Genomic DNA, 12,398 nt, shown 5'->3' with positions numbered 1-12,398 from the left:
ACCGGCTTTAAAATCATGCCGGGTATGTGTGAGTGTGCCCAAAGTCTGAAGAGGAGCCTGGAGGAGAAGGGACTGTGGTGTGCCCATCATCTCTGGTGGATGATTTTTTACTTTCTTTCTTTCTCTTTCTTTTCAACTCTCTCCAGTGAGTGCTTACGCCCTCCAGAAAACAAAACAATACAAAACAAAACTCAGCTTGTATACATGTAGTTATGTCTGCCAACATGATCCTTTATTGTTTATTTTTCTGATATGTTTAGAGAGACCTTGTCCTGTCTAAAGTTGTATATAATTTTCCTGCATTTTCTACTGTTCTTCAATAGCTTTGGTGCTTTGCAATGATATTGTTATTTCATCTGGCAGTTAATTTTGATGAATGGTCTAGAAAAATAATATTTTGTTTCTTAACGTTTAGACAGTTGACTTAACAGTTTTAAAAGATGCTGTCTTGCTCAATTAACTATCCTTTTTCACTGAGAGACTTTAAGCTCTAGAGGATGAAATGTTTATCTTGATTCTGATGTTTCTCTAAGTTGCTAACACTTATTGATAAGAATGTTTAGTAGAACCCATTGCTGTGGTTTGTCTCTCAATGTTTTGGAATTTGGTCCCTAATGTAAAAGCAATGGGAGGGGAAGAGGCATTTAAGAGGCACATATGTCTTACATGTGAGTGGGCACTTTGCCAGACAAGATTGGCCTAAGTCAGGGGGCTGAGAAAGGAAGATCAACTTTCAGTATGGGCACCATCCAGTCAGATGAGAGCATGGGAAGGACAACCAAAGGAAGTGAAAGAAACAAACACATTTTTTTTCTCTTGTTCTGTACTTAGCTGCTGACCTACCTTCTTCTCTTAGCCACGTCATGACTTCGCCCAAGAGGCTAGCCAAATGCTGAGCTCATGATTTTGCATTTTCCAGCCACCAGAATCATGAGCCAAATACATTTCTACTCTATTTTTAAAAAATAATTATTTATTTTTTGTTATCATTATTATTATTTAATTTGCTATGGGGCATGTGTGCTGACTAGAGAGAAAGAGAAAGCAAGCTGCCAGGTATGGACTTGAACTGTGACTGGCCATGTGGGAATCCAGCACCTCAACCACCATGCCACCTGCTGGCACTAAACTTCTGAATCGCTCAGTCTCAGGTAACACCATAGCAGACTAGCACATTAGTTAAAGACGAAGTCCTGTCCTGTGGAGTCACATCAGCTTTTATGCCACTTGTTTATTAAACTACACGTGCTTGTGGTTGTTCACAGGGCAGAATCCTGTGCACTAACCCAGCCTACCTTACTAGCCAGCTGCTACAACAGGCTCCTCCCTCTTCGGCGCAACCAGTATGCCTATCTTGCAGGATTTCCCCTGCACAGGTTCAAGGACTAATTTTTCTTTCACTATGAGAAAACTGAGGGAACCTGACTTAATTGATCCAGGTTACTTTCAGCCTGTTTTCTTCTTCTTTTTTTTTTTTTTTTGAGTTTTTTAATTTTTTATTTATTTTTTTTTTCATAGAGTGTGTGTACTTGCTGGAGAGAGACAGTGAGAGGGAAAGTGAGAAATCACCCACCAGGGGAATGAATGGCCATTCTGGCATTAATTTTGGGACATGCACACACACGCACCCAGCATGAGTTTCAAGTCACCAGATCCAGGACTTGAACCACAGTCAGCCAGGTGGGAGTCCAGCACTTTAACCACTATACTACGTGTTGGCCCCCCATGTGTCTTTTTTACCACTTCTCCTACTTTGACATGTGACTTCATTTGGAAGAGATTTCCCAATCTCTGGGTACCCCATTTACTTCAAGTTGTTTGATTTCTCTATCTAAACTCCTATAGACTTATAAATAATACACTTGAACCAAATTCTATGGCCAGCACCCTAGTCTAATTCCTACTCAAACTGATTCTGTTTGGGGACATTTGCTTGTATTGGGCAGTATAGGGCCGAGTTCAGTGCCTGAATTAGTTTCCTGTAACAAATGATTGCAAACTTGCTGACATTAAACAACTGAAATCCATTTTTTCCTGAGTCTAGAGGCAAAAAGTCTACAATCCATATCTGGGCCAGAATCTAGGCATCGCCATGGCAGCAACCCTTCAGAGGCTCTGTGGGAAAATCCATTCTCTTCAGCTTCAGGTGGCTGCCAGCTTCCCCTGATTGGGGACTACATCACTCCATTCCCTTTCTCTATGGTTACATTGCCTCTTTCCTCTGTTGGTGTGACATGTCCCTCTGCCTCTCTCTTATGGTCCTATTTGTTATTGCACTTCAGGTCTGCTATGATTTGGGTAATTGTTCCCTAATTCATGTGTTGTAATCTGGTCCCCGGTATAATGACATTGGGAGGTGGCGGGACCTTTAGGAGGTGAGGCAGAGTGGATGTTGGTTGAATCATTGCAGAGAACCTTATATATTACGTGTAGAAATTCAGGGATAGAGGCTGGGGATAGAGCATTCAAGAGTCATTGCAGGTTATGCATTTGTTTGTTTGTTTAAAATGTCTAATCATTTGTTTTCCTAAAATTGAAGTTTGTCTTCATAGTTAGGAGTTTTATGTGAGTAGCAAGCAAGCTTTAGCATGATTTTTTTAATATAGAAAAATACCAAGGTCTTCATCATCTCATGGGACATTCAGAAATAATTTAACATTATTTAGAGCTTTTTAATCTGCTTTTCCTCAGCACACAGGTGTTCAGAGGAATGATATTTAAGGCATACGCTCACCTCGAAACCTACCAGCATTATGATATAAAGATAAGTTGGGATTGGCTTATTAAAAAAAAGGCCATTGTGACCAGCAGTTTGTGTAATGGCTTTGTTGCTGGTCACACCAGCCTATCACGAACATATGATGTATTTTAGTGACTAATGGGTTTGGATTTGTGTTTTCTTTTTTCTTTTGTTTTTGGAGAGGTTATTTCTTTTTTTTCACTATAGGGCGCGTGCACTCTCCAGACAGACAGAGAGAGACAGAGAGACAAAAAACAAGAAATCACCCCCCAGGGGGGATAGTCATGCCGCAATCCCTTCTCCTCCATTCTCCTCTCGGTATCTTGGGCATGCGCGCACATGCGCCTGGCGTGAGTTTTAAGCCACCGGGTCCGGGACGCGAACCGTGGTCAACTACGTGGGAGTCCAGTGACATAGCCATTATGCTAACTGCTGGTTCCCTGGATTTGTGTTTTCTTAAGAATCTGATTTATATCACTAGTTCTGCTCCCCTCCTTGCAATACTTCATAGGAAGCCTAGAACCATATTACTGATCTAATGGTAGTCAGTCTGTGAAACTTATAGAATGCATTTGGAAATCTAGTTTTACCCTTGAGTCCATTCTGTGTCTCCACTCTTATTCTCTTGGTCTTATCTTTATGTAAGTATGCGTATGTGTACATATTTGTGTGTATGTTTTATTCTGTGATATTGTACTATGGTGTATATATTTTCTAAATAACATTAGTTTTTGACAAGGTGAAATTTAACTAAATAATAACAATTAAATTAAGAAAATGCAGGCAATAGTAATAATCTCATTAGAAGCATACTATTTTTGTGGACTTTGTTTTAATTGAAATAATTTAGTATTTACTTACAATTGTTTTCATTTCCACAAAATAACCCTAGTTTCCTCATTATTATTATTCACTATAAAGTAATTAAAAAGAGCTCTTAAAATTCTACAATTACAGGATTAAAAGAGGGTGTACATATAAATAGTGTGTTATTTATTTAATTGCCAGAGGACTCATGCACTCACACATGCATTTGCTCTCTCTGTCTCTATCTTTATCTATCTATCTATCTATCTATCTATATAGAAAGACATGTAGACATAAAGATATAGGGGTATCTCTATGTATCTATATCTATATACACACACACATATACACACAATCTCTTGATGGAGTGTGGCCACAACCCACAGCCCTTTTCCTCTACTTCGCTTTCCACTTTCTCAAGCTGCCAGGCCAAGATTCAGATTGTTGTCTGCCTGGCGGGACAATGTACAGCACTTACACTGAGCTGTAAGGTCAGCCCTAGATGGAGTCTTCTTCAGGTATCTCAAAAACACTTAGATATTTTATTAGGGGCATGACAGTACAAGTAACTTAGTTTCTAGAACAATGAATTTTGGGTCAAATTCTAGATTTTAGTAGTGGCATCATCAATTTGTTTTCCAGAATTTTCTTTATATATCTTGCTGTATTTTTATAAGAACATGATAACTACATACACAGCCTCATAAATGTATGTGTGTGTATATATATTTATGACATAAAGGTATATATGTGATATATGTGTGTGTGTGTGTGTGTGTGTATAAAACCTTATTTATATTACCTAAGAAATGTTAACCTTTGAAAGCATGTTAAAATTTAATAGCTATTTTTTGCCAGAGAATTATAAGAAATACTTTATGCAGTGACAGAAGGAGATACAAGGATCTTAAAATTTAGGTAAGACAAATAAAAAATTAGGTATCATGGAATATAAGGAATATAAGGACCATAAAGAAAGTACAAGGTGTTAGAATGGCATAGGGAGGGAGGCTTGATGATATACAAAGAAAAAAAAAACACTATAAGGAAGGTAATTTTTGAACTGACTTAAAAGAGCAACAAAGAATTTCATCAAGCAAAGTAAAGCGATAGCTACACACCACATGGAGAAGTGGTAAGTCATAGATTTATTGTGGAAAAATTTAGTAAATTAGAGCAAGTGCTTAGAAGGGAAATAGATGGTTTCCTGACTCAGTGGCTTGATGCCTGGAAAAGCAGGTACTGAAAACAGAAGTGAAGAGCTCATGAGAAGGATGTGATTTTGCAAGAGAACCAATAAGAAAGGCAAGGAAGAAAAAAAATATTCAAAGGGAACATTGTATTGTATTGGAAATTGCAGACCATTGAGTGTGTGTGTGTGTGTGTGTGTGTGTGTGTGTGTCTAAGAAAACTTTGATGTTAAAAGAAATCACTTAACTATGAAAGAATACCACAGCTACAGATTCTTAGTCCATATTTTACGATTAGCAGGACTAGACAAGTAACAGAAAAATAAACAGTATCTTGGTATAGAGGCTGAGATTTTGAGAAGCATGACTAGCTGAGAGGTTAAGGAGTAAAAAGAATTTTTGGCTTGCAGGGATAGGGGACCTCGAAGCCCAGCTTCTATCAGTCCAATCAATATTTGAGTTAAGATGATTTGCTGCTAGATGTTTTGCCTGCCAGAAACAAGCATTTAACTTCTTAGAATGAAGATAACATCATCTAGACCCTCACTTTCTCTGCCTATGTTCAGACACGATGTACTGGCGAAAAAAAAAGCAAACTTAAAATTCTATACCTGGTATAAATGTTTGTCCAAAATGAAGACAACCAAAAGACACTTTCAGAGAAATGAAGCCAAGATAATATGTCACCAGAAGACTCACACTAAGGAAAATTCTATAGCTAAAAGGGAAATTATCCCAGATGGAAATAAGGAATTTATTAATAAATAAAAAGCTAAAAGGTACATATATAAATAAATGAACAGAGACCGTATAACATGATCATCTTTAGCACTTAAATATATGTAACATATATAAAATATTAATTTAAAGTACACACAATTAATAGCATTAAAAGTATGAATATGGGACAAATAACATGGTAAGTACCTGTGGAAATCTCCTCCTCTGTAATGACTGGCAAAAACCATCACATTTTTTTAGAACCCTGGAATTAACCAAAGGCTTATAATTATCCCAAAGTATTCAGTAAAAATGCTGTTTCTTTCACTTTACTTCCCTTAATCCCATCCTCATTTTCTCACATCCACTACTGACTTGAAAACCAACAGTGTTGCAGTCCTCAGTTGCTGTGAAAACCAGCAGCTTACCAGATAGTGGGAGGGCAGAAAAGGTCTGGATATCCCTAGAGCTACTTCCCCAGATAATTATAAGTATTTGACCTGTATGTCAGCCTGTTGAAAAATTCTACTACAGTAAAAATAAATGAAATAGAGAATAGAAAAACAATGTAAAATAACAAGTGGAGCCAAAACTTGGTTCATTAAAAAGATTACCTATTATAGATTGACCAAGGAAAAGGAACAAGACTCTAGTTGCTAAAATGAGGATGGAAAGAGGGCCTTACTACCAACCTTCCAGAAATAGAAATGATTAAAAGGTAAGACTATGAACAACTGTATGCCTAAAAGTTACATAACATAAATGAAATACATAATTCTTCGACAAAAACTATTGAAATTGACTCAATAATAAATAGAAAATCCCAATAGATACATAATAAGAAAAGAGGTTAAGTTTATAGTAAAAAAATTTCCAACAAAGCAAAAACCCAGGCCCAGAAAACCTCACTGGTAAATTCTACCAAAATTTAGAGATGATTTAAATTAATTCTCTGGAAACTAAGAACAATGAAGAGCAAGGAGCATTTCCTGATTAATTCCATGAAGCCAGTGTTACACTGAAACCAAATCCTAAGATATCCAAGAAAATAAAACTACAGATCTATGTTCTGTGTGAATATGTATTTTAAAACCTTCAACAAATGTTTGATACTAGCAAATTCACCAGGCTACACATAAAAAGAATTATATGTCATGAACAAGAGGAATTTATTCAAGGAACACAAAGCTGATTTAACATACAAAAAAATTAACTAATATACTTTATTAATAGAATAATGAATACAAGTCACATGCTATTCAGTACATGCAGAAATGGCATTTGACAAAAATTTAACACTATTTCAGGATAAAAACACTCAAACTAGGAACAAATGAAAAATATCCTCAACCTTATATACATCAAATATAAAAACATACCGAAAATGTACCAATCATGAAAGATTGTTTTCCCTCCAAGATCAGGAACAAGAGAAGGATAAATCCTCTTTTTGTTTCTATTCGATGTTGTGTTAGATATTTAGCCAAAATGATTGGTCAAGAAAACTGTATATAAAGGTCCCACATTCTAAAAGGAGAAGCAAAACTGTCTCTATTCACAGATGATCTGCTACAGAAAAATTTGAGAAATCCATACTCAAATCAGCAACAAACTACTGGAAAAAAAGGAACTCAGCAATTACAGGATACAAGAGCAACATACATATATTGATTGTATTTACATATACATTGTAATAATGCAAAATTAAGAAAATAATTCCATTTGGGGACCAGCTGAACTCCCATGTAGTCGACCGTGGTTTGAGTCCCGGACCAGGTGGCTTAAACTCATGTCGGGCGCGTGTGCATGCGTACCCAAGATCTCAAGAGAAGAATGGAGGAGAAAGAATTGCAGCCTGGCCATTCCCCCTGGGGGTGATTTCTTGTTTTCTATCTCTTTGTCTCTTTCTGTCTTTCTGGCAAGTACATGCGCCCTATAGCAAAAACCTCTCAAAAAAAAAAAAAAAAGGGAGGGGGATACATTTAACAGAAGATGTATAAGGCTCATATACTAATAACCATAAAACATAGAAGAAAATGTTTTCAGGCCAGCAGGTGGTATGGTGGTTAAGGTGCTGGACTCCCACATGGTCAACCACCATTTAAGGCCTAGACCTGACAGCTTGTTTTCTTACTTTTTCTGTCTGTCTTTGTCTTTCTGTAGTGAGTTCATGTGTACTGTAGTAAATTAAAAACTAATAATAATAATAAATAAAAATTGTAGAAAAGAAAAACTTTTTCTCAAAAACAGAAACTAAGTTGGAAGATGCACTTTTCAATTTCAAAACTTACTATGAATTCATAGTTATCAAAAAATGTGGTACATGAATGACGATAGCTATATAGACCAATAGAATATAACTGACAACCCAGAAATACACCCAGATGTTTATTGATTTTTGGTAAGGACACTAAAACCATTCATGGAATAAAAATAGCCTCTTCAACAAACAGTGCTGAAATAATAGGATATCCAGGTGCAAAAGAATATATTTGGGGCCAGCTATGGTGACATAGGAATAATGCAATGTTCCACGATGCTAAGGCCATATGGAAGGTCCTGGGTCAGTGTTTTGTGTCAAGGTCTCTCTGTTCACAGTAAACGCACAAATGTGTGCCCAGGGTCCTGGCTGGCGGAGGTGAGGGATAGCCCTGTGGTATAAAGACTGTGTGGGTACTTCTCTCTCTCTTTGCCTCCTTTGCTCATGGAAAATACAAATAAATTAATTTTAAAAAGAACAAAGTTGGGGGACAGTTCCTAGCCTATTGGTTAAAAGAATAAGATCCCACATAGTTGACCACAGTTTGAAAAACACACCATCTGTGTGTGTGTGTGTGTGTCCAAAATTCCAATAAGAAGGAGAAATGGGGAGGAAAGGATTGTGACTTGACCCCATCCCACTGGGCAATGCTTTATTCCTCTCCATCACCAGTTTCTCTAGCAAGTGCATTTACCCTTTGACAAATAAATAAATAAATAAATAGATAGATAGATAGATAGATAGATAGATAGAAATTGGACCCTCACCTCACACTGTATACAAATATTCACTGAAATCAGATCAAAGACTTAAAAAGAGGCAAAACCACAAGTTCTTAGGGAGAAACATAAATGAAAACTTGTGTGACCTTGAATTTAGACAGCATTTTTAAGACAGCATTATAGCACAAGCATAAGCAATCAAAGAATAACAATTTGAACTTCATCAAAAATAAAAAAATTTTTGGTGCTATCAGGTGGTGTAGTAGCTAAGGGCACTGGACTCCCACATGGCCGACTGAAGTTCAAGTCCCAGACCCGGCAGCTTGCTTTCTCACTTTCCTTCTCTCTCCTTCTCTCTTGCTCTGTACCTCTCTAGTCAAGTTAAAACAAATAAATAAAGTTAAATAATGTGATTCTTTAAAAAAATAAAAACTTTTATGCTTTAAATGACATGATCAAAAAAGTGAAAAGACAACATTCATAGTGAGAGAAAATATTTTCAAATCATGTATCTGATAAGGGTTTGGTCTTCAGATTTTTTTTTTTAAGAGGTTTTTGCTATAGGGCACGTGCGCTCGCCAGACAGAGAGAGACAGAGAGACAGAAACCGAGAAATCAACCTCCAGGAGAGATGGCCAGGCCACAATCCCTTCTCCTCCATTCTCCTCTCAGGATCTTGGGCATACACACACACGCGCCCGGTATGAGTTTTTTAAGCCACCAGGTCCGGGACGCGAACCGCACTTGACTACATGGGAGTCCAGCAACATAGCCATCATGCTAACTGCTGGTCCCAGTCTTCAGAATATTTAAGTACAGATATGTATTCAACTGAACAATGAAAGGAAGTAACCAACTTCAAAATTGGGCAAAATGTTTGAATAGATATTTTTTCCAAAGAAGCTCTACAAATGGCCAAAAAACACACAAACGATAATCAACATCATTAGCAATAGGAAGCTCAAATTATAACCGCAGTAAGATACCATTTTACACCCACTTGGATAGCAAGAAGAATAAGGAGAAGAAATGGGCAATTACAGGGATTGGTGAGGATGTGGATCTATTAGAACTCCCATCCATTGCTGGAAGTGATGTAAAATGAGACGAGCAGCTGTGAGGCTGTCTGGCAGGGCCTCCAAAGAAACAAACAAACCAGAATTACCACATAGCTCAGCAACTCCACCTGTTGGTATATACCTAGGAAATTGAAAATGTGTCCACACAAAAACTTGTACATGGATGTTCATAACAGTATTAGTCATGATAAAGTGCAATGATCTCTTTATTCCATCATGTTATAAACAGATAAACAAAAAGTGGTATATCCATCTACTGGAATATCAAATCCCAGGACTTGCACATCAGCCTCCCAGGTTCTCAGGCCTTTAGACCTAGACTGAGCTTTGCCATTGACTTTCCTGGTTCTTCAGTTTGCAGATGGCATGCTGTGGGACTTCACAGCCTTCATCATTGCATGAGCCAGTTCCTATCATCCTCTCTTATTTATCTATCTGTCCATCCATCTTTCTATTGGTTTTGTTTCTCTGGAGAACCTTGACTCACAGAGTGTATCAGTTTTAAAATTATATTTTTGCATCTTAAATAAGGTCCCTAACTCTTGCATCAATTTAGCATTATTAACATCAATTTTGGGGACCAGCAGTTAGCATAATGGCTATGTCGCTGGACTTCCATGTAGCTGACTGTGGATCTGGCAGCTTAAACTCGCACTGGGCGCATGTGAGTGCATGCCCAAGACCCTGAGAGGAGAATGGAAGAGAAGGGATTGTGGTGGGGCCATCCTCCCGGGTTCTATCTCTCTGTCCCTCTCTGTCTCTCTGGCGAGTGCACGCGCCCTATAGCAAAAAGCCCCCCCCCCAAAAAAAAAAAACCAACATCAATTTCAAAGGGATATCTCATAAATTTAAAAACAACTTTAAATTGATCAAAGCATTCTTCAATTTATTTTTGTAATTTTTTTGCCAGTTGAAATAACGCTATCAGTTGTATTTAAATTAGTCAGCATGTTGATTTATATTAGAAAAGTATATATCATTATTATTGATCTGTGTTATGAAAAGTTTTAATTTCAACATAATCTTTATACCTGTCACCATTATGACCAATGTCACAGGTAAGCTTTTCTTTTTCTTGCTTCTTAAAGCATTACATTTAGTTTGTTTAAGCACAAGATCATGCTGAGAAAAAATATTCTAGGTTTTTTTGATTGTTGATGATCTGGCAAGTATTGCTCTTCTTCCAATAAAATCTTAGATAGAAATTAATACAGTAAATCTTTGTAGATCACATCCACTCTTCAACCAATAATATTGACAAATAACACACAATCATTAAAGTCATTACCTTCTACTTCTTTCAGTGGTTTTATAAGCTGGAGATGATTCACAGCGTGAGCATATACGCGCTAAGTAAACCATTTTAACAATCAAATCCATGAAACATTACTTAGAGTTTGCTTCTGTATCTGAACACATATTTATTTATTCATTTTTTAAGGTTTTTGCTATAGGGCACATGTGATTACCAAAGAGGAGAGAGGCTTAAAGTGAGAAATCACCCCTGGCAGGGATGGCCACCTGGCAATCCCTTCTCCTCTGTTCTCCTCCTGGGATTTTAGGCATGCACCCACATGTACCCGGCATAATTTTTAAACCACCATGTCCAGGACTGGAGCCACAGTAATCCATGTGGGAGTCCAGTGCCTTGACCACTACACCACCTGCTGGTTCCACATGTATTTTTGATGTGTATCTTACAGTGAAATGAATCCATAGGAAAATGTTAGTCTTTTGTTCAAAATAAATCATATATTTGACCTAACATTGATAGAATACTATCTGTTGTGACATAAAGCACAAAGCAATGTTTTCTCATGTAACAGAAATTATTCTTTGAAAAACATATGAATCAAAAATATCTTTGCCTCAGTTTTATTTTTTTTCAGCCTACGGTTTAATAATTTTATGTAAATTTTGAAGTACTTTGAAAACTAATGTACTAAAGTGTTAGGCACTGTTATTGACAGAGCATAACTCAAAATAAAGCTAAAGAAGAGTATTCACTAGGGTTTAATCTCTAAACCAATTTTTCATTGTTAGAAAGGTCTTATATTCCCCATTTTAATTTTGTGGCTTAGTCAATGACCTTTCATGTCTCTTCTTACCTACTCCATTTCATCAGCTCTGTATTTACCCTGTTTTATAATAATACATACTTTTTAAAACTAAAGTTTTGAATTATTTCTTCCATTAATGAAAGGAGGAGACTGCACTCCCAGTAGGATCTCAGTGCCACAATCCACCCCTCGCCTTCAGTCAGTCCCACATCAGGAATACGCGAGTGCCTGCAGTACACAGGGAGGTCTCCAGACTTCAACCAGGAACCTTTCCATGCGGGATTGCCACACAGATTGTTGCATTTTACTGCTGTGCCACCATTTTGTCACAATACTCACTTCTTGAGAATGGAATTCAACTTTATCCTGCTCTTTTTTGTTCTAAGCACACTGCTGAGTACGATCAACATGCAAATAATTATTTCTATATTTAAAATGAAGTGAAATGAAAGAGGACCATCAACTCATGCTAAACAGACAATATATTAGTATAATTCAGAAAATGAAATAGCAAGGGGACATCATTTTTGCTCTTGTGTGGCATGTACCTGCATTTATGACATAGACAATGTTTTTGTTTCTTGAGTTAAAATGAATCATGCAGTCTTTGTGGAAGATTGTGTGTCCGTGATAAATTTTGGTTTAATAGGATGACTCTCACCTACTGAAACATCAAACTTGCTCTTCTGAACCAAAGTATCTTTATCTCTATTTCATTAGTTTGTCATTAAGAGACAGTGAGGGGTAAAGTGATGAATTAGTTCGGCCCAACTCCACTGCCTCGCCTGTAGCATATGCTGTGATTCTGCTGAGACAGTTC

At 37.1% G+C, this 12,398-nt stretch overlaps 1 protein-coding gene across 1 annotated transcript in view; it reads left to right on the top strand.

Moving 5' to 3' along the window:
- Positions 1-12,398, top strand: part of MALRD1 (MAM and LDL receptor class A domain containing 1) — a 400,826-nt gene that overhangs the window by 319,778 nt on the left and 68,650 nt on the right. The window lies entirely within an intron of this gene.

This window comes from Tupaia chinensis, unplaced genomic scaffold (genome assembly GCF_000334495.1).
Source record: "Tupaia chinensis unplaced genomic scaffold, TupChi_1.0 Scaffold146079_1, whole genome shotgun sequence".
Taxonomy (NCBI): Eukaryota; Metazoa; Chordata; class Mammalia; order Scandentia; family Tupaiidae; genus Tupaia; species Tupaia belangeri.
This window is presented reverse-complemented; position numbering and strand designations above follow the sequence as displayed.